At 35.2% G+C, this 24,216-nt stretch overlaps 1 protein-coding gene across 5 annotated transcripts in view; it reads left to right on the top strand.

Moving 5' to 3' along the window:
* The first annotated feature begins 490 nt into the window (after positions 1-490).
* ERBIN (erbb2 interacting protein) overlaps positions 491-24,216 on the top strand; it is a 138,805-nt gene continuing 115,079 nt past the window's right edge. For all 5 annotated transcript variants that reach the window (XM_081292864.1, XM_081292863.1, XM_081292861.1 and 2 more), the window contains exon 1: positions 491-630. The gene's annotated coding sequence lies outside the window, so the exon portion shown is untranslated. The remainder of the gene's footprint in view (positions 631-24,216) is intronic.

Raw genomic sequence — 24,216 nt, 5'->3', positions numbered from 1 at the left:
CAGGGCGGCGGCGACGGTGGCGGCGCGGACGAAGGGCGCGGCAGGCGCTATCGAGACAATAACCCCACCGCTCGGGTCTGGGGGCGGCGGCGAGGAGGAGGAGGAGGAGGCGGAGGCGGCGGCCTAGCGCGGCCAAAGCTCGCCCAGCGTCCGGGCCGCGTCTTCGTCCCCGCTGGCCGTGCTCCGCCGCCGTCGGGTGTGCGCGGCGCGCCGGGCGCCCGGAGCCGGAGGCTCGCGGCGGACGCCCCCTCCCCTCCCCCTCGGCGGCGCGCGCGGAGCTGGTTTTCCGGGTTCCCCTGGACGGAGCTGGATCCTGCTTTTCGCCAAGGCAGGAAGTGAGTTTCGCACGGCAATTCCGGGCGGTGTCACGAGTGAAAAGTTTTTTTTTTTTTTCTCCTTTCGGCGGAGATCCTAGTTGGGGCTGGGAAACTCCTGCAGAACTCGAGGCCAGGAAGCCAACCCGCATCCCAACCCCCACCAAGGCAACCCACTCTTCTTCGGGAGGCCACTGCACATCCGCTCTCACCCGAGAGAGAAATTCGGCTGGATCCTAAGTGACTAATGAAGGGAAGGAAATCATGTCCAGCGGAGCCTTGAGAAAGCTGCCCTGAGACACTGTCCGACCGAAAGGTAATTTTCACGAAAGTGTCTAGAAGTCGCGAAGTTCGTGGGCCGGAAAACAGGCGATAGTATTTTTGCTTTGCTCAAGTCGACGTGAATTCTTTTTTCAAGTTAAGAGTGGGTAGTAGTTTAGGAGCTAAATAGTAGACCTGATTTTTCTCCTCCTCCTACCATCTGGACTCTTTTCTTTTCTCTTTTTATAAGGGGGTTGTAAGAATGAGGTGGGACGAAAAGTTTTCGCAATCGGAAGAAAGAGTGCCTTTGTTCAGCACAGGTCCAGAAGTTTTAGGTTTTCGGAACATATACATTGTATATTAAGTTGCTGAAACTGGCAACTTTTGTTTTGGAAGAGAGGTCGCTCGAGCGAGTGATTTGCTGTTATTGAGATGGCTGCCGCATTTGTTTATGTTGTTGCCGATTGTTTTGGTTTCTGCGATAATCGTTTATGGAGATAACTTTTGTTCAAACCCTTATAAATATGTTTTCTGGGACTTTAGTTGTTTTTCAGGGCGAGGTAATACATTTCTTTATTTGTTCTTTTCAAACGTTTTGTACCCTGTAATGCTTGTTTGGTTAATTGAAAGCATATGTCTGCTAGAAATGTAACAGATCCATTACGAAGAAAAAGGACGTTGTAAGGGTTACAGAGAGAGACGTATGATTAAAAAAACCACACACACTTGTAAGTAGTTGATTTGTTAGGACTTCTCTACTTCAGAAGAGCCTATATAGGAAGGGAAGTAAAATGCTTAAAATGATTTTCATGGCAGTCACGTTGATGGTGATAAAATGTGCTTTTTGAACTGTCTGATCTTCAGATTTTTGTGTTCTCCTGATTTTGTTTGGTTCTGTCTGATAAGTGTTAGGTACCTACTGAGTGGGTGGGAATTTGTCAAGCGTGGCAGACATTCCACCAGTCAGAGTTATGAGCATTTCTGAACCAATGGGTAGGCTTCATAGATCAAACTAGTTTTGGTTGCAGCAAACCCGAAATGTTGTTTTAGTGTGTGTCTTTTTTAGTTTTATTCCAGTGCTGTTGTGGTAAAGGGAGGTCAAAGATAATAATGTGCTTTTGAACAAATATTAAATAAGAGATTCTCTTGGTAGGTATATCTTAAAAGTAAACTGATGTTTAATTAATCAGATGCTACTTACCGGAAACTGAGGGAAAAGGGTTGGCTTTCTTTAGTTCAAAGAAAAAAGGTAGGTTTTAAAGATCAGGATCTAGTTATTCCACAACTTGTTCTTGGCTACTTCATCTTTAATTAAGTATATTTCAAAAAGAGAATCTTTTAACTATTACTATGAATTGTTTTGTTCCTAGAGCCCTGTGTCTGAAGTTTTTTTTTTTTTTTCTTTCAATTTTTGGTAAAATTTGTGAACCATCCAGTAATTCCTGTAAGTCTGAGTAGCTTTATCGAGGATTTTAAAGTGCATAACTGATCTGCTTTATGATTTTGGATGATTTTATGCAGCAAAGGAGATTATTCTTGGGCATTTAAAAGTGGGGAACAAAGTAAATGACATTGAACTTCAGTTTCCTTATATGGCTTATACTTGGCCCCAGAGCAACAAAGCCTTAATAGAGCAAGTCTTTTTTTGCAGAGACTTAGCACTTAGTGAAGATGTTTTTCCATGTTTGTAACTTTTATATTAAAAAAGTTTCATCACTCTTAAAAATGATTGTTTAGACTCCTGTTTTTAGAGACAGTTGCCTCCCCCTCCAATTTAGGGAAAAATAAGTAGGATGTTTTAAGTTCTGATAACATAGTTTTAAAAGTGAGGTGTTCACTTTGTAATTATCTTTAGTTCCTTTCCCCCTTCAGTAAGGCATAATTTACTTTGTAGTTTACTTCAAATTAAATTCTGTTAGCTTAGCACTGAATGAGTTTTAGGTTTTATATTTAGGTTTTAAATATTTAGGTTTTAAATATTTTCAAAGCCTTGTTTATAAATGTGACAGGTTTACAAAGAGGCTTAGAAAGGACAGTTAAAATATTTCAAAATGATTTAAAAGTTTGTGTATTAGTATTGTGTGTATAGAGTACTTCCAGAACTTTTGCTTATATTGCACAAAATGCACATGTAAAGTCTCTGTATTGAAAGTAATCATGAATTTTCAGATCATCATCTAGTAGGTATTGAGTTATGAAGTCTCCTTGCCACTTGGGATCAATCTATTGTGAACTTCATGTATAAAAAGCCTATAGAGGTTCAGATGTGGAAACCAAATTTTTGTTATGTGCTACTCTGTGTCATTGGTAAATTTCTAAAGTTATTACTTTAGACATTATTGGTATTGAGCTATTGGTAGTAAACAGTATCTTCTAAGAAATACTTTAAAATTTCAGAAAATTTGGTGCATATTTAGGCATTTGTTTGAAATAATTGCCTATGGATAATATGATTTAGATTTTAAGGCTTTTTAAAAAAGAAATAGATTATGGAAGTATTTACAGAGTATTTGGGGTTTTGATGAATTTTAGTGATGTTGGAAAGCAGAATTAATTTTTTTTTGTAATTGTTACTAGTTTCCACATTCTCTTTAAATACTCATACTTTGTTTTTTGTATTATCATTTTGACCCTTTTGTCTTGCTCATTCATTCTTTTTTTGGTACGTGCTTTTTGGACTATTTATGTTATAAACCTCTGAAGGTGTCTTTTTTTCCTTTTCTGAACTGTTCATGATAGATTATGCAGTTTTTGAATATACACTGTTATTTCCATGGTAAATCTATATGTGAATTATGCTCTATAATATCTGCTTTTGAATTATCTCAAGAAATTTGTTAATTTCTGCCTTGTACTTTTTAAAAATTTTTGTTTTCTCTTTCTGGGTTCCTGTCAACACTAACTCCTGAACTATGCTACTTCCATTTTTCAGATTTACTGTTTAGTTTTCTCCAGTCTTTGGTTTCCTACCTGTAAAAAAGAAATCTAATTATTGTTCAGCTTTCTCTTCTAATTCCTTTAGGTTCCTATTTTTATAGTTAGCTTCATTTACTTCCCCTATTTGTCCATGTTTACCAGTTGTTTATTAATTATGTTTTGCCTTTCCCTTCTTTTTCAAACTTTATTAGTCTGCTTATTATCTCAAAAAACTGTTCAAAACATGCAGTAGAAAAAATTTGATCAGCCCCATTTAATTTTGAATATTCCTTTTGTATTCCATCTTGGTATACATGTCAATATTTTGTTTTGATATGCATTAATATACTGTTTTGTTTTTATTTAGTTTGTTTCCTCAGTTTCCTTCTTTCTCTTTAATGTCCTTAGGATTAACTGTTGAGATCATATTAGATTGTTAAACATTCTCATGTCTTGACACTCTGCAACCTCCCTACCTTATTGTTGTTGTTATTTTTGGTGTGTGTGTGTGTGTGTGTGTGTGTGTGTGTGAGTGTTTAGCCTCTCTAAATGTACATGTGTTTATGGGTATCTTCCTTCTCCTTTTTGTTTCTTTCTTTGCTTTTTTATTTTTATTTTTTAAAGAGAGAGAGAGAGAGAGAGAGAGAGAGAGAGAGAGAGAGAGAGAGAATTTTATTTATTTTTTAGTTTTTTCGGCGGACACAACATTTTTGTTTGTATGTGGTGCTGAGGATCGAACCTGGGCCGCACGCATGCCAGGCGAGCGCGCTACCGCTTGAGCCATATCTCCAGCCCCATCTTTGCTTTTTTAAATGTTCCTAAAATTTTGAAGTTGCCTATTTTTTCTCCTGTGAGATAAGCACATGGGCACTCTATTCACACTTCAAATTTTGTTCCAGGCCACATTAGATGAAGGTCTTGCCAGTCTTTATAAATGATGGCATGTGAGACAGTAGAAAAGAAAAATATCTAAAAATTAGCTTAATAAACTCTACTACTATTTGGAAGTCATTTATACATTAATAAATTCAGATATAGAGAATATATAGAAAAACGAGAAGATAAAAAGATGATATTATGTAATCAAATATGTAAAATAAAGTTTTTGGACTTCAATTTTAAGGACATCCTTATTCAAAGTCCATTTATTTTTGTACATAGTGAGCTCTTGGCTTTTTGGTGTGTAAGAAGGGGGTAAGAAATGCACATTGACAACATCATGTAGTTATGACCTGTGGTTTACAGTGAGGGAATAGAAAAATGGAAAGAAGACTGAATAACTTAAGTGCTTCTCAACTTACGATGAGAAGCACTTATATCTTCTAAGATAAACCTATCATAACAGGAAAATATTGTAAGTTAAGAAAGCATTTAAGAGGCTGGGGCTGTAGCTCAGTGGTAGAACACTTGCCTAGCATGAGTGAGGCACTGGGTTGATTCTCAGCACTGCATATAAATAAATAAAATAAAGGTTCATTGACAATTTAAAAAAAAAAAGAAGAAGAAGAAGAAGAATGCAGAGAATGTACCTAACCTGAACATAAGGGCTTAGTCTCACGGTTTTTTTTTTTTTTTTTTTTTTTTTTTTTTGGTACCAGGATTGAACCCAGTGGTGCTTAACTATTTTTTTTTTATATATATTTTATTTAGAGATGGGGTCTTGCTGAGTTGCTTTAGGACCTTGCTGAGTTGCTGAGGCTGACTTTGAAGTTGCAGTCTTCTTGCCTCAGTCTCCCAAATTGCTGGGAATTTAGGCAGCCTACCCTATCTTAAATGTGCTCAGAATATTTCCATTAGTCTACAACTGGGCAAAATTGTCTAACACAAAGCTCATTTTATAATAAGGGGTAGAAAAAATCTCATGTAATTTATTGAATACCTGAATTCAAAGAAACAACAACAACAACAACAAACAACAAAATCTCTGCAACCCAGTAGAGTATTGATAGTTTACTCTCAATCCTGTTCCATGGTTTGTGAGAACATATTGTATACGTTATATATGCTTTGCTAGTTGGGGAAAAGATCAAAATTTGAAGTATGGTTTATTTTTCCTTTTTTTTTTTGGTGTGTGTGTGTGTGTGGGGTACTGGGGATTGAACCCATTAAATTATGGTTTCTACCAAACGCATGTCACTTTTTTAAAAAATTTGTTCTAATTAGCTGTATATGACAATAGAATGCATTTTGACACATTGTACCCAAATGGAGCACAGCTTCTCATTCCTCTGGCTGTAAGCGGTGCAGAGTCACACCAGTCATATAATCATACATGTATGTAGGTTAATAATGTTCCTCTCATTCCATTGTCCTTCCCACTCCCTCCTTTCCCCTCACTTCCCTCTGCCCTACCGAAACTTCCTTCATTCCCTCCCCCCCAATTACAGATCAACATCTGCTTATCAGAGAAAACATTTGGCCTTTGGTTTTTTTGGGATTAGCTTACTTTGCTTAGCATATATTCTCCAACTCCATCCATTTACCTGCATATGCCATAATTTCATTTTTCTTTATGGCTGAGTAATATTCCTTTGTGTATATATACCACATTTTCTTAATCTGTTCCTCTGTTGAAGGGCATCTAGGTTGGTTCCATAGTTTAGCTATTGTGAATTGAGCTGCTATAAACTTGATATGGCTGTATCACTGAAGGATGCTGATTTTAAGTCTTTTGGGTATACAGTGAGGAATGAGATAGCGAGTCAAATAGTGGTTCCATTCCAAGTTTTCTGAGGAACCTCCATACTGCTTTCCAGATGCATATCACTTTTGCATTATTGTAAAGAGGAAAAATTTTAAGGTGAACCATCAAGTCAGGGATCATATCTAGAGTAGTTTGGGACAACTTACTTTGGGGCAGAGTGCCTTATACATTTCATTTGCCTGTCAGAAGTCATTTTATTATAAGATGGATAATTATAAGAAATAGTCATAGCCTTAAGTCCTCCGTTCTCAAACTTTTTGGTCTTAAAATCCTTTAATCTTACAAATTACTGAGAACCCAGAATTTTTGGCTTATGTGGTCTGTTTACTATATTTCCTGTATTATAAGCTAAAACAAACTTAAAATACTAAATATTGTTCTAATAAAAATATAACTACTTTCCAAAACAAGTAACAGTTTGTGCCTTGGTATCCATGGAAGATTGTTCCAGGGCCTAACCTTTCATACCCAAATCTGTGGATGCAAAAATCTCTTATATAAAATGGTATAGTATTTTCATATAACATACATAATCCTCCCTATGTACTTTAAATTATATATGTATGTATATATCTGTTACTTAAATACCTAATAGAGTGTAAGTGCTAAAAGTCTCTGTGTTCAGAACAGATGCAATTTTTTTCTTCCTAATATTTTCAGTGAATGAATGATTGTGAAATGAACTCATGGATATAGAGGGCTCTCTGTAATTGACCAAAAGGAGTGGCAGTTTTGTATTTTTGCAAGTTTCTATGTATGGTTTAATAGAAAACAGCTTAATTCTTTATCAATTTCTTCATTCTATCTGCCGCAATATGTTGTTTTGGTTATATGTAGAAAATACAGTCTTATATGGATGATGTAGTTAGAAAAGGGAGGAATTTTTTCCCTAGCCTTTTAAGATAATTGTGCATATACTCTTTGCTATCAAAATTTGATAAGTATTTGATAAACCAGAATTTGACAAGTAGTGGTTTTCTACAGGTTAGTTGAAATGTTGAATCTGAAATCATATCACTGAAAATTTCATTTCATATCATTATCTTGTACTTTGTATCTTTTTTCCTTGTACTTTGGATAAATCTTTTACCTTTTTCACGATTTTTGTAACATCCTACATCGGTCACTTGGAAAATATTGGTTCATTGAATTGTATGTATTTTCCACATATTGACACGTTTAATTATGCAGTAGCAAACACAAGATTTTAAGTTATTTTTTGCTTCTTAATAGATATACTTGGTTTATTTTGAATTTTTGTTACTTTTTACTTCACTTATTTTGTTTTACTAAAAATATCTTTGAGCATTGTGGCATTTAAAAATCTGGGAATTAGTAGTAAAGATACATGTACCTGCCAAGATGCTAGTAGTTTTGCCTACTATTGCTTTCATATCATCAGTGTAAAATGTCAGTATAATGGAAAAGGGAAAAATAACTTTAGAGTATTGTTATGAAGAAATAATTTTGACCGTAAAAGACTTCTTGAAGAGTGTGAGGACTAGGGGCTGTGGATTTTCAGGACCTGTGGACCACACTTTGAAGACATTATTAATGGGTTGGGATTTGTGGAGCTTTCATTACTTCCTTTGATTCTTTTTTTTTTTTTTGATCCTTTGGTATTGTATTTTGGGAGAATTCTCCCCCCACCCCCCATTTTGGGAGAATCAAGTGGCTTGATTTTTTAGCTCATTTGGTTTTCAGTTTTTTTTGGGGGGGGAGTAGGTGGGACAGGGTGGGAACCAGGGTGAGGGCTGTTACCGGGAATTGAACTAAGGGGCACTCAACCACTGAGCCACCTCTCCAGCCCAGTTTTGTATTTTATTTAGAGACAGAATCTCACTGAATTGCTTAGTGCCTCACTTTTTGCTGATGTTGGCTTTGAATTCGCGTTCCTCCTTTCTCAGCCTCCAAATGTTAAATTTTTCATGGAGGTCAAAAAGTTTTATATTATGGCCCAACTTTAATTGTACTGCTCTCTTAATTGTACTTTGTTTTTCCAGCTTGAGTTCTTCTTGCTTTGGTTATTGCTTAGAAGAGGAGAGAGAGGAATATTTCACAAATGGGTTTCTCCTTTAGGGTGTGTGAATAGCTTGACTTCTTTGTGTCCCTCAGCAGATACTCTGTTATTTTCACATACTATCGGGCAGCTCTCCCAATTACAGAGAGCTGTATTAGTCACTTAAATCATGCATGTTCTACTATGGTTTTATTACTTGGCTAACTGACCAGGATATACATCTTCCAATCCTCCTTGCTAAGGAAATTAAACATTTTTAGAGATTGCATTTGATGCTTGTTTTGGGTACTCAAATGTATACCCTCAAATGTGTAGTATTATCTTCTTGGGATAAATTCCAAGATCTCCAGTTGATGCTTAAAACTATGGATAGTCTCAAACTCTATAAATTGATGCCTTTTCCGTCTTGAGTAAGCACTTGCCACCCACTATGACTTCTGATTCTTTCTGTGCTAGAGGTGGAACCCAGCCTCATGCAAGCCTTCTACTACTGAGCTGCATTCACAGCAGAATGATTGTATCTTTTGCAGTTTGAGGTGCAGTAACTAAACTTAACATGAAATTCTTTTTCCTTCTTTGCCGGTGACAGTCCTAACCCTAATCCGCCCTAAACCCGGATCCGCCCTGGTCCTTGAGCAAGGTCACCTTACATGCGATGTCACTGCAAATGACCTGGGTCATGCCATGCGTTATTCCTACTTGGCAATGGCTCTCAGCACTTCTTTACATTTTCATATGTAGAATGCATTCTTAATGAAGATCTTAACACCTTCAGGATGCAATTTTTTCTCTCCTTATTGAGAAGAAAGCACTTTATGGCTTCTTTGGGGCATATATAATTGCCAGCATAACTTGTTTTGGGGGTTATTATTAAGTAAAACATAAGTACTACAATACCTCTGTAATGGATCTGATAATCTAGGTGACTAATAAGTAACCTGAAAGCAGTGTATCAGTGTCTATACTCTGGACAGAGGGATCATGTGAACTTCCATTATGTTACTCAGAATGGCGCACAAGTGAAAACTTATAAATTGTTTGTTTCTGGAGTTGATCATAGGTAACTGAACATGGTTGACCATAGGTAGCTGAAATGGTAGAATGTGAAATAGGGAATAGGGGGAATTTTTAAAAAAATATTTATTTTATTTATTTTTTAGTTTTCGGCAGACACAACATCTTTGTATGTGGTGCTGAGGATCGAACCCGGGCCTCACGCATGCCAGGCGAGCGCACTACCGCTTGAGCCACATCCCCAGCCCCGTATAGGGGGAATTGTATTTTGTTGTCATCTCTTCCTCTTCCAATCGACATGGTATTCTCAAATTACTTTCCTTTCTTGTCTGTAGACATACCCTTTCTATATTTTCAGTACTATTACAGATTTTATGGAACTTTTTTATATTTTAGTTTTTGAGACAAAGACGGACATGCAGAAAAGTTGGAACTATTTGTTCCTGAATTATTTGCCAGTAAGTTGTCCACCTGATGACCTTTCACACTGAAATACTTTTGTGTTCATTTCCTATGAACAAGGACATTTCCCTATGTATTATGACCATCAAAATCAGAAAGTTAGCATGAATACATGACTAACATCTGAACTCCACCAGTAGTCCCCATATATTACATTTAGTTATCTCTTTATTCTCCTTCAATCTGGAACAATTTCTGCCTTTACAGAGAACTTTACTAGAGGCTTACATCATGCATACTCTGGTTTTATTGACACTTAAAAATTACAAGCCTAGTTATTTTGTAGAATACTCCTCAATTTTCATTTGTCTAATACTTTTCATGAATTGGTCTTGGATTAGATTTCATGGTTAAATTTTTATGATTAAATCTTTGGCAAGGTTGTCATAGATGTGATGCAGCTTTCTCCTCCTTGCATCTTAGGAGATGGTGGCAATTCAGTTAGTTGATAAAAATTGTGACTGCCAGACTTGTCCTTTTTTCAAGGTAATCTTTCCCTATTTGTAGTATATGAGTATTTTGTTGGGAAGGTGGGATAAATAACTTGAAACTATGTAAATGTTTTGTTTCTCATCATATTTTAATTTATTTACATCTCCTAGACTCATGGTTTCCTATTCAAAGTGTTGTAATCCTTTATCATTTATTTTAATGCTTAAATAGTTCTTGATTTGGCCAATGAAAATCCTTTCCAGCTGGCTTACTCTCTTATCTCTCTCTCTCTCTCTGAGAACCTTCATCCATTTTAGTACAATGAGATGTTTTTAAGTATACCTTGTACTTTCCTTTGTTATTTTTAGTGGAAATGTATTTAGAGGCCCCAGGTCCTCTCAGTGTATAGAGCTAGGAGACATTTGTGTATACACATACATTCATATTTATTTGTGTATATGAGAAAACTAGGAGACTACAATAACCCTAATTAAAAAATTATCTTTTTTAGTTTTTAGGTGGACACAATATCTTTGTTTTATTTTTATGTGGTGCTGAGGATCAAACCCAGTGCCTCATGCATGCTAGGCAAGCGCTCTACCACTGAGCCACAACCCCAGCCCAATAACCCTAATTTTAATCAAGCACCACAGTATTCATTCTATGGTTTTTTTTCCTTTCTGTCTTTGTAATTTATCTGATTAGTGGAAACTAGTTTTCCTTTTTGTGAAGGTATTGAGGTAAATATTTGTTCAGACATTTTGAGCCAGAAGCTCTTGTAGTACAATATATTCCTGATGTATTTCTAAAGGAATAAAATTCTAAAGTGTAAAAATGGCAAGCTTTAATTTTATAATAAAGTATACTTAGGTGAAATATTTCATTCCTCAGTAGTTCCAGGGTACTCTGAAAAGTGGGTATTGAAAGAATTTTGGTTGTGGGAGGGTTCGTGTTGCCAGGGCTCTAACCCAGGGCCTTGCACATCCTAGACAAGTGCCCTATCATTGAGCTAATCCCTAGTCCAAGTTCAGTAGTTTTATTATGTGCTTTGAATAAGTTCCTTGGGCTGGGAGTGTGGCTCAGAGGTAGTGTGCTCGCCTAGCACACGTGAGGCGCTGGCTGGGTTCGATCCTCAGCACCGTATAAAAATGAAATAAAGATTGTGTGCTACCTACAACTAAAAAATAAATATAAAAACAAAAAACAAGGTTCTTGTGGGGATAATTGTTCTGTTTCAGTATAAAGGCAGTGATTTTGATACAACTGTGTTTTTCCATATGGAAGTTCTATTGTTTGCGTCATCCCAAAGTTTGAAACATATTTCTATGCTAATGATGTCCTTGGAATTTCAAACTTAAGTTAATTCTAGACTCTTAGTAAAGAATGTTTTGTATTAGGACCCTATACAAAACCTATAAGCTAAAATAAATCATCTTCTGGCTAAGGCTGTCACCTAGCCTAGAATAAATTGATTTCACTTCCCCCATCCCTGGAGATTTTGGAAGTGATTTAAGAGACATACTGAGATAGCCTTTGGTGACTAGAGATAATTTGGGTGCCCTTTTTAATCTCTGGGGTCTTCAAAAGATACAGTTAATTGTTTTGGTGCTAACTGTAGGATTGTAGGGACTATAAATAGTAGGTGCTGTTTTATTTGTCATGAATATATGATATCAACATAGTGTACTGTCTGCACTTTTTTTTTTTTGAAAGCCATTCCCAAACCAGAGAGACCCTGAGTCATCTTCCTCAGTTACTGAAATCAGAACCATTCTTACAGTTCTGTCTTTTAAATATCTGTAGAGTGAGGTGCATTAGGGTAGGATAGGAAAGTGGGAAAAGCAGAGAAGAGCTTTTTGTAGGCAAAGGGTTGAAACAATTACCTTATTTTTAAAAAATGATTGTAAAATTAATCTTCCCATAAAAATCTAAATGTTAATATATAACATGGAAAATAAAAATTTTCCATAATCCTGTCTCCCAGAGATACTCCTTGTGTGTTTAGTTTAAAATTATAGAGTGAAATTCCCTTCAAAGACTTATCTGTTTGCATTTCCACCAAAACTGTGTAAGAGTACTTTGTGTACATTTTGGACTAACATAGTACATTTTTTTGTTCCATGATAAAATACCTCAGGCTGAGTACTTAAAAAGAAAAGAGGTTTATTTAGCTCCTAGTTTTGGGAGCTAAGTAAAGTCTGAACAGTAGGGTGCCGATTCTCTCTGGGACCTTCTTGGCTGCATCACCTTATGGCTGATGGCACCACAATGGAAGGAGAGTGTGAAAGAGGGTGAGAACACTGGGCAAGACTGGAAGCCATGGAGAGACTCTGAACTCCCACAGTGCATTCCTAGGGAATGCCCTCAATTGACACAAAGACCTCCCACTAAGCACCCCCACTGCTTTTGCTTTGCTGGGAATAGAACCTGGGACCTTATCTATTCTCCATAAGTATTCTAACACTAAGTTCCATCTCTAGCCCTAGGCCTTAACCTCTCAGAGGTTCCACACTTCCACCCTGGGGACCAAACTTATACTACTTGAGGGCTTGGGGGACAAATCACATCTAAGCCATAGTACTATTTGTACCTCTGTACTATAATATGTAGTATAGTATGTAAGAATATAGACTGGGAGTCAGTACTTAGATTTAAATCTGCTTGTTAATTATGATATTGACAAGTTTAAAATAAATAATTCTTTTAGTGTAGTATGTTTTATATGCTTTTTTGTGTTCTAATTGATATTGGTTTGTTGCTTTATGCCTTGGTTATGGTGTTTGCTATATAGAAATTTAAATTCTAATGTAATTAGATTGATCAGTCATTTTGCATTTTGAATTTAATCCTATTGGAAATAATTTATGCCAATTATAAAAGTAACTTAATATTATACATTTTGGCTTAAGGATATAATCAGGTAACTTTATTTTCTGTAGATTTCTAACCATTTGTAACACATTTCTAACACATTTGTAACATTGATCAAGATTTTAATAGTACCCTTTTATTTGTAATTGAATCATAAATATATTAATTAAATAGTATATTCTAATATTTTGTAATTTAATATACAAATTAACAAGTACTTTTAAGAACGGTTTTTTTTTTTACAATTTCTTTTTTAGTTGTCGATGGATCTTTTAATAAAATAAAAGATCCATCGACAACTAAAAAAAAAAAAAAATTAAGCCTGAGGATCTGGTGCTGAGGATCAAAATCCAGGGCCTCACACGTCAGGTAAGTGCTGTATCACTGAGCCACAACTCCGGCCCAAGAACAGTTGTTATTTTATAACCCATGTTTTTAACTACACAAATTTCCCTTTAACTTTCTCCCATTGCTTGATATAGTCCCCAACACTATAGAAGTTTGATTAAGTCATTCTTTTTTTTCCTTTTTTATCTCCTTATCCTTTTATTTGACTAAGTGGTTCCCCTTATATTACTGTAAACCCCTTGAGAACTGGGATAGTATTTTATTTCTATGCTTTCATTAGGGGGCAGGACTGTACTTACTTTCTCTAGCATTGTGTACCTATTGAAATGGAAAGAAGAAAAAGGAAATTTGTTAAACTCTGAATATTTGTTAGAAAAGCAAAAATTCTTGGGTAGATTCTTTAAAAAAATTTTTTTTAGTTGTAGATGGACACAATATCTTTATATTTATTTATTTATTTATTTATTTATTTTTGTATGGTGCTGAGGATCGAACCCAGAGCTTCACATGTGTGAGGCAAGCGCTCTACCAATGAGCTACAACCCCAGTCCTTGGATAGATTCTTTAAGAACGACTTCTGTTTTTCTTCTGCCATTAACTGCACCCTGAAGGTGTCTTCAGTCATCCGAGAAGGACTTCTTGAACCTTGTTGTTCCTTTACTTTTGGCTTTATCTCTAAAAAAATCAATTATAAACATTTTCATTGATCTGCTTAATATTTAGTATGATGCTTTAGTAATGACTTTATGTACGTATGTGATTATATACATCAAGTGATGTATATTTGGGTTCTTATTTGGGTTCTTTAGTTTGTTATAACAGTAAACTCTACTTACATAATTTATGTACATAAATGTTTCACAAAGAATATTTGTCACTGCTTATGCCTTAAGGTTAATTTCTGTCAATTTATGTGTTTCATTGATCAAGATTTTAATCTTCATATAGTATATGTAGTAGATAATCAGGTGTACATGAAATGCATGTTCCCCAAAATGTTGATATTTTCCTCATATTCACTGTATTGTTGTAATTGACTTAGAAGTAATCTTGTTTGGATAAACCTTTTTCCTTTTCTTTTTAATTAGCAGAAAAGGAAACTATTAGCTCAGTGAGGGAAGTGAAATACTGGAGGTAATTTATTAGTGTCCTGAGTGAAATTAAAAAAGTAGATTCCGGTTTCCCAACTTTATTAGTTTTCCCCTTATATTAGCATTTAAAAATTTTTGAAGAATATTTTTAGAACAGTAGTATTTTCTAAAGATTTAAAAATAAGTATTAGAGGAGAAGAGTTCTTTCTGGGTTCACATAAGTAAGGAAATTTTGGGTTTGTACATTTTTTTATTATTTAAAAATTTATTAAGTTGTAGATGAACACAATAACTTTAATTTATTCAGTTTTACGTGGTGCTAAGGATTGAACCCAGTGCCTCACACATACTAGGCAATTGCTCTAACACTGTGCTACAACCCCATCCCTGCTTTTTTTTTCTTTTTGGAAGATGCCAGTTTGTCAAAGATGATTTTATTTTAAATTAATTAATTTATTTTACAGTAGAATGCATTTTGACTGTAATACACAAATGGAGCACAACTTCTCATTCCTCTGGCTGTACATGGTTCAGAGTCACTATACTAGTATAATCATATGTGTATATAGGGTAATAATATCTTTTCTTTCTACTGTCCTTACTATCCTCACAACCCCACCCCTCACCTGATTCCCCTCTACACAAAACAAAGTTCCTTCATTCTTTCCTATCCCCTGCCCTACTATGGATCAGAATCCACTTATCAGAGAAAAATGGTGGTATTCATATTTTTTCAAAACATTTATTTTTTTGGGGGGGATTGGCTTATATCACTTAGCATGATATTCTCCAACTCATCCATTTACCTTCAAAAGCCATAATTTTATTTTTTATGGCTGAGTAATATTCCATTGTGTATATGTACCACATTTTCTTAATCTGTTCTTCTGTTGAAGGACATCTAGTTTCCATAGTTTAGCTATTGTGAATTGAGCTGCTGTAAACATTGATGTGACTGCATCACTGTAGTATGCTGATTTTAAGTCTTTTGGGTATAAACTGAGGAGTGGGATAGCTGGGTAAAATGGTGGATCCATAAATATGATTGTTTTTAATTTTAGAAATAACTGGAATACAGCTCAGTTTACAAGAAATGGTGGTATTCATATTTTAAAAAACATTTATTTTTTTAGTTGTAGGTAGAAACAATACCTTTACTTTTTATTTTTATGTGGTGCTGAGGATTGAACCCAGTATTCACGAATTCTAGGTGATCGCTCTTCCTCTGAGCCACAACCCCAACCCGTGGTATTAATATTTGAGCCAAAAAATTTCACAGGAAGGTTTATCTTAAAGCTGTACATAATTCTGTAAATGAGCTCAGATTTTTTTCCACATGAACTTAAGTTTTTTGAGTAGTTTCAGGTTTATAAAATAATTGAGTAGAAAGTATAGGAAGTTCCCATGCCTCTTCCTCTCCATCTCCTCTATTAACGTCTATATTCTTGTGGTACTTTTGTTACAATTGATGAGCTAATAGTGATAGATTATTATTAACTAAAGTCCACTCTATATAATAAAGTTCACTCTGCGGTATACATTCTGTGGGTTTTGACAGATATATAATGACATCCATCATTGTTGCTAAGAATAGCAACAGTATATTCAGTGATGTGGAATACATGAGGTGAGTGACAGCAATGTCTTAAGGGATGGGAGCAAGGAATTGAGAATATTCTTGTTTTAAGGCGCTTGCATTATTTGAAATCAGACTATTTTTTACTGGGACATATGTGGGACTAATGTATTAAAGTTGAAATGACATATCACATATCTTTAAAGAAATCATATTTGGCAGTTTATGGAAAATTAAAATTTGAATATTGGCCTGTTTAATTTCTGAGAAATAAGCAAGTGATTAAAGATGAAAACGGAAACACTCATCACTAAAATTTTGTCATTACAATTGCTGGTAGACCGTTTATATACAATTCTACTTATCTATCAAGTTCAAGTATCATTGTTTCCGCTGAAGCTTCCCTCAGTACTTATGTTTTTCCTTATTTGGATTTATAATTCCCTCTCATTTACTTATAGTGATAAAAGATAAAAATTTTACCTTCTTGATCATTTTTAAGTGTACTGCTTCAGTGGCATTAAGTACGTTTATATTGTTGTACAACCCTCACCACCACCATCTCTAGAACTCTTTTTCATCTGGCAAAACTGAAATATATCAAATAATGATCCCTTTCCCCTAGTCCCTGGCAGCCACTGTTTCTTTTTTAAGTAACTCGGCATGTGTTCTCAAGGTTCACCTGTCAGTATTTCCTTTTTTTTAAAAAAAGACTGAATAATATTCCATTATATGGATATATGTCATATTTTGCTTATCCATTCATCTGTGTATGGACATTTGGGTTGATTTCACATTTTAGCCATTTTGGACATGGGTATATGAATATTTCTTTGAGATACTACTTTCAATACTTTTGTAATATATCCAGAAGTAGAATGCTGGATCATTTGGTAATTTTGTGTTTAATTTTTTGAATGTTTGCACTATTATTTTCTATAGCAACTGTACTTTTTAATATTTCTGTCAACAGTGCGTAAGAATTCAGTTTCTTTACATTCTTACATTTCTGTTTTGTTTCTTTGAGAGTAGTGATGCTTTTTGGGTGTGAGGTGGAATCTCATTGTACTTTTTGATTTACATTATCCTAATGATTAGTGATATTGAACTTCTTTTATGTGCCTATTGGCTATTAATGGAAAAATGTCTATTCAAAAAGTTCTTTGCCTGGTTTTAAACCCAAGGTATTTTGTTTTGTTTTTTTCAGTTGTAGGAGTTCTTTTAAAAAAAAATATGTATGTATATGTATATGTATGTATACATATATATGTAGATGGACACAATACCTTTATTTATTCAATTTTTTTATGTGGTGCTGAGGATCAAACCTAGTGCTTCACACGTGCTAGGCAAGCACTCTAGAGTCACAATCCCAGCCATTGTAGGAGTTCTTGATAATAAATATCAAATATTTTTTTCCCATTGTATGCTATTTGTTTATACTGTCTTTTTTTTTTTTTTTTGGTAGTACAAAGGATTGAACCTAAGACCTCACACATGTTAGGTAAGAATGATCACTGAGCTACATCCCTACCCTTCTTTTAAACATTTATTGTTCCTTTTTATTTGAAAACAGGCTTGTTAAATTCTACCAAGTTTGGCCTTGAACTTGGGATCTACCACCTCCATCAACTTCCTGGAGTAGCTGGAATTATAGGTGTGTCTCACTGTGCCTGGCTGATACTTTTTTTTTTCTATAAGTAATTTTTATATATACCTGACAGTAGAGTTTTTGACATATTATACTTACATAGAGTTTAACTTCCCATTCTTGTGTTTGTACATGATGTGAAGTTACACTGGTTGTGTATTCATATATGAATGATACTGTCTTGATTGTACAAAAGTTTTAAAATTTCAAAAAATCGAATTGGTTTTTGGTTGTTTATTTTTGTGGCCTGTGCCTTTGGTGTCATATCAAAAAAATCATTGTGAGGATTGGGGATGTGTCTCAGTGGTAGAGCTCATGCCTTCCTTAGGTGAGACCCTGGGCTCAAAAAGAAAAATTTAAAAAGCCAGATTCTATTTTGGAAAGCTATTATAGTTTGATTTTATAATTTAAAAAGTGATTAGCCATTCAATTTAAAATTTAAATATACAAACTATTTTATATTGTTTTAAAATTGTTCTTGGACATTGTTCTTTAGACTTTTTTTTTTTTTGAAAATGAAGTAAAAATTCTAATATTTCCTCCTCCAGTTTACAAATGTTTAACTTCAGATTTCTCTTGTGAATTACATTTTCTATTCTGAGATAATTATAGATTCACATGCAATTTTAAGAATTATTCCAGTGAGATGGGCTCAGTGGTGCTCACCTATAATCCCATAGGCTCAGGAGGCTGAGGCAGGAGGATTGTGAGTTCAAAGCCAGCCTCAGCAAAAGCAAGGCGCTAAACAACTCGGTGAGACCCTGTCTCTACATAAAATACAAAAAGGGCTGGGGATGTGGCTCAGTGGTCCAGTGCCCCTGAGTTCAATCCCCAGTACCAAAAAAAAAAGAAAAAAAAATTACAGTGAGGTTTTGTGTACCTTTTATTCAATTTTCTCTAATGGTAATATTGCATAGAATTATAGTATCATTAAAATTGTCAAGACAGAATAGTTCCATCATCACAAGTATTTCTGTTTTTTGTCTTTTTATTACTGGGATTTGTTTCCCTCTCAAACTCCATTTTCTCTCCATTTTGTCTTTTCAAATAAATGGAATTTGCTTTCATAGTATGGAGATTCATTAAAGTTGCTGTATATGTAGAGTCATAGTTTGTCTTTCTTTTTTCTTTTTTTTTTTTTTTTTTAAAGTACTGGGGTTTGAACCTGGGGACACCCTATGACTGAGCTATATCCCTATCCCTTTTTATTTTTTGAGACAGGGTCTTTCTTTGATAAGTTGCCAAGGCTGACCTTGAATTGGGGCTCCTTCTGTCTCAAGACTCCCGAGTACTGGGGTTATAGGTGAGAGCCCCTATGTCCAGTTTGTTTGTCCATTTTTATTTTTGATTACTATTCTGTGATATGGATTGGATATACTACCAGTTTACAATTTCACATTGAAGGACATCTTGGTGATGAAGAAACTGAGGCACATAGGTTTTTCCTTTTTGTGTTAGGATCTGCTATTCCATTCTGCCTTTTTATTTATGCAGTTAATTTGCTGTGTTAACTTTCTGTTTGGAGATCTTTTCAAATGATATATCAGGGACCCTCCTACCCCCATTCTTTACTGGGGATTGAATTCAGGGGACACTTTACCATTGAGCTACTTCCTCAGTTCCCTCTCCCACTTAAAAAAAAAAAAAATTGAGAAAGGGTCTTGCAAAGTTACGCAAGCTGACCTCAAACTTGTGATTCTCCCGTGTCAGCCTCCTGAGTTGCTGGGATTATAGGTGCACATCTGTCAAGGACATCCTTTTTTTTGGTACCAGGGATTGGACTCAGGGACACTCAACCACTGAATCACATCTCCACCCTTTTTGTATTTTATTTAGAGACAGGGTCTCATTGAGTTGCATAGGTCCTTGCTAAGCTGCTGAGGCTGGCTTTGAACTTGCTATCTTCCTCCCACAGCCCCCTGGGATTACAGGTATGTGCCACTGTGCCCAGCAAGGACATTATTATTATTTTTTGGATTGTTTTTCTCTTTTTCTTTATTCCTATATTAGTATCCTCATACATTCAACTTGGTTATTACTTTTTTGGGGGGAATTGATTGAAGATTTGAAATGGCTTTTAGTAGCATGTGGATACATAATTAATAGAAATAGAAAATGAGATCCAAGAGAAGGAACATGGAAATAATATAATTTTTAAAGTTATGTAAGTAATTTAGCATAGTTGTGATAGAACTTGAGACTAGCTAAGCTTACTTGGAGCCAAGGTTCTTATTACACTAAATAATCATATCACAAATTCCTCAAAGGAGATAAAGATTTTCCTTGCATTGTCTTTTACAGTTTCTAAAATGTGAATTCCCTTAAGAAAGGGCTATTAAGTAATGAATGGACAGTGTTACTGACAGTGATTTTTTTGGCACATATTCTATATCAGGCCTTTTTCTTACTGATAAGAAAAGGATGAAATATATAAAAAAATGGGGAAGGTAGATATGAGGATAGGCTAATAAGTGTCGGTTTTGTTGTATTCTTAAGTTGATCTAAGGATAAAATAGACACGAATGGATACAGTTATTTCTTACACTCCTGTAGACATTGTTTATATTTGGATTTTTGCTAGCTACTTTTAGGATTTTACTTCTAATGAAAAGATGCCATACTGGAGTTTGTTTTGCTTATTGATGCTCTTGAAATGAAGTGAGGAACTGGTGTGTTAATATTAAAGTTGAGCCAGGTGCTTGGTGCATACCTATAATCCCAGTGACTAGGGAGGCTGAGGCAGGAGGATTGCAAGTTCAAAGTGAGCCTCAGCAATTTATGGAGACCCTAAGCAACTTAGTAAGACCCTGTCTCAAAATTAAAAAAAAAAGGGGGGTGGGCAGGGATGTGGCTTAGTTAAGTCCTTCTGGGTTCAGTCTCTGGTACCCCCTCCCCCCAACAAAAGAGAACTCTTTATATCTAAGTAGAAGTCCATTTTTTTCCTTTAAAAGTTTTGCTTAAATTATTGTGAAGCTTGTGTTTTCTTCAAAAGTCAGGTTCAGATTTGCTTTTGATACTTAATATAAGTGCTTTACTGAGACCATTGAAAATAGCAAAGTATATAATACAGATGATTTTGGCTTAGGAAATCTTTAGGCTTTCAAATTACATTACCAATCACATATTTGTGGCATTAAAGAAATTCTCAGTCATGATCCTAGGAAATCCTTAATTTTGAGCTGCACAGTATTCTGTTTTGCTTGATAGAATTAGATAAAAAGTAAACAAATGAAAAAACACACTTTCATGTAATCAAAGGGGGTGACTTTCAGTGAAGTGTTGTTTAAAACTCTTTATGATTGAATGTTGGAATATTAGTACCACTGGCATATTGTATTTCCTCTAGTTCATGCTTAACCACTCCTTTTTTCACAAAAAGTTAAACACCAGAATTATTATTATTTTTTTAAAATTTTATTTTGAAGTAATTTTGTATTTAAAAAAGAATTGTGGGAGCTGGGATGTAGCTTAGTGGTAAAGCACAACACTTACCTAGCATGCGTGAGTTCAGTCTCTAACCCCCTCCCCCCAAATTTGCTAAGATAGTTCAGAGGGAGTGTATGTTATACATATATATGTATAATATATATAATACATATATATATATATATAATACATATATAAAATATCTATCTCAACATCTAATATTTAAACCATATCACATTTATCAAAACCAAGAAATTAGCCTTGGTGCATTAGTATTAATTAGTCTATAGGCTATATTTTAATTTTACCAGTTTTTCAACTAATTTCATTTTACTGTTGTAGGATCCAATCCAAGATGTTATATTTAGTTTTCATGTCTTAGTGTCTGTTCTTCAATCTGACAATTTCTCAGTTTTTTTCTTGGTTTTCATGATCTTGATTTGTGAAGAGTTCTACTTAGGTATTTTGTAGAATTTTCCTAATTTTAGATTTATCTTTATTTTTTGCTTTTCATTCTTAGACTGGGTTAATGGTATTTTAGGAAGAATACCACTCAAGGAAAGTGCTTTTCTTACTGTATTAATGCTTTAGTCAGCTTTTTTTTTTTTTTCCTGCTATGACCAACAGATCTGAACAATTTGAGGAGAAAAAGTTTATTTGGGGGCTTACTGTTTCAGAGTTCTCAGTCCATAAACAGCTGACTCTTCCTCAGAGCTTGAGGTAAGGTAGAAACAACATCATGGCAGAAGTATGTGGCAGAGGAAAGCTATAGGGGATATCACCAGAGAGCAGAGAGAGTGCTTTGCTCAATAAGGACAAAATATATACCCAAAAGGCATGCCCCAAGGGATCTACCTCCTCCCGCTACACCCTACCTGCCTTATCACGGTGAATTCCTATGAGGAGATTAATTTACTGATTGGGTTAAAGCTCTCATACCCAATCATTTCACCACTAAACCTTCTCTTATTGTCTTACACATGAATTTTGGAGGAACATCTAATATTTAAACCATAGCAATTAGGAAGAATGTATAATCTTAGAGTGATATCTCCCCCACCCCACTACTGAGGATTTTACCCAGGGGTGCTCTACCACTGAACTATATTCCAAGCCCTTTTTAATTTTATTTTTGGAAGAGGTTCTTGCTAAGTTGCCCAGGCTGGCCTTAACCTTGTGGTAGGTATAGTCTTCCTGCTTCAACCTCCCCAGTAGCTGCAATTAATAGGTGTGCACCACCATGCGTGGCCTGAACATTTTTTTTTTTTTTAGTTGGAAATGTGAACTTGATTACTTGATTGGATAGTATCTGTCAGGTTTCCCCACTATAGAGTTACTGTTTTTATCTTTCCATAATTCATTTGTTAGAAATCCAGCTTTCAGGGGAAGGGAAGTTTAAGCTCCACTTCCTTCAGAAAGAAACTATTAATATTAAGGCATAGTGTTTAAACTACCACATAGTTATTTTGGGGGACACACATAGTTATATTATTTATTCTTAAAGGTTTTCCTAATAACTTTTTCATTTTTTAAAAAATATTTTTATTAGATATAGATGGACACAATGTCTTTATTTATTTTTTATGTGGTGCTGAGAATCTAACCCAGTGCCTCACACATGCTAGCCAAGTGCTCTACCACTGAACCACAACCTCAGACCTTAGCATTCATTTTTAATATTTTCCTTTAGAACCAGCTGTCTTATGGTATATGTTAATTGGTGAATAAAAGGGAATATGGCATAGTGGGAAAGCTTATCTAGTTAATACAAATACCAGTAAAGAGTACATCAATAAAAATGGGGCAAATTCAGTTACTTCTTACATTTGGAATTCATTTGATCTAATGTGATGGTTCTGGGTCCCAAGTTTTGCTTATCCCAATATATTAGAATGTAGATTTTGTGAGGGCAATGATTAAAGTCAAGCATGTGCTGGGTTATGACTTGATTTTATATATAGACTAAATGCTAATGACAGGCCAGTGGAAACCTTCAGTTTAACCTTCCTCCCAGATTAGTCATGTGAAAATAAAGTTGGGATAGTTAGGAGAATGCTGTTTCTAAAGGTGGCTCACCTCTGTGTTTTTATCCTATTTCTCTCTATGGTAGCTTACCTGGCATTGTACAACTATTTTATCTTGCCTACTGTGTCTCTCTTGTGTTGGAATATAAATTCCAGGAAGGCAAGGATTTTAGCTGTTTTCTTCTTTACTTCACTGCCTTGAACATTATATGATATGTAAAAAGTGCTCAATAAATAAGTAAGTGGAAGAAAAAAATAATTGTAACTACTGAGCCACATCCCTACCCCCTTTTAAATTTTTTATTTAGAGACAGGGTCTCACTAAGTTGCTTATTAGGTCTTCACCAAGTTGCTGAAGCTGGCTTTGAATTTGCAATCCTCCTTCTTCAGCTTCCCAAGCCACTGGGATGCAGGCATGCTCCTTTGTGCCTGGCCTTGTTCCAGATTTTAAAGGGAATGCTTTCAGTTTTTCCCCATTCACTATGATTTTGGCTTTAGGTTTTTTTTATATATACCTTTTTGTGTGTGTGGGTTTTTTTTGTTTGTTTGTTTTTTGGTACCAAGGATTGAATTCAGGGCATTTAACCACTGAGCCACCTCCCCAGCAGTGCTCCCCTGCCATCTTTTTAAAAAAAAAATATATTTTTTAGTTGTAGTTGGACACAAAACCTTTATTTATTCATTTATTTATATATTATTTATATATTTATTTATTTTTATGTGGTGCTGGGGATTGAACCCAGAGCCTTGTGCATGCTAGGTGAGCTCTCTACCGCTAAGCCACAACCCCAGCCTGCACCCGTTCTATTGTATTTTATTTTGAGACAGAGTCTCACTGAGTTGCTTAGTGCCTTGCTGTTGCTGAGACTGGTTTTGAATTTTAATCTTCCTGCCTCAGCCTCCTGAGCCGCTGGGATTACAGGTACATGCCACCGTGCCTGGCAAATACTAAATATTTTATATAAAATAAAGAATTTGTATATCATAAAAAGAATCATGATTTTCTCCAACTTCCAGATGCCTTTTTGAGGTGCCTTTATATTCTATTATTAATCTGGGGGGGCATAAAAATTATACTGCAGACTCTAATAAGTCTGGAAACAAGA

Source organism: Spermophilus citellus (genome assembly GCF_964194105.1).
Source record: "Spermophilus citellus genome assembly, chromosome: 1".
NCBI classification, from domain to species: Eukaryota; Metazoa; Chordata; class Mammalia; order Rodentia; family Sciuridae; genus Spermophilus; species Spermophilus citellus.
This window is presented reverse-complemented; position numbering and strand designations above follow the sequence as displayed.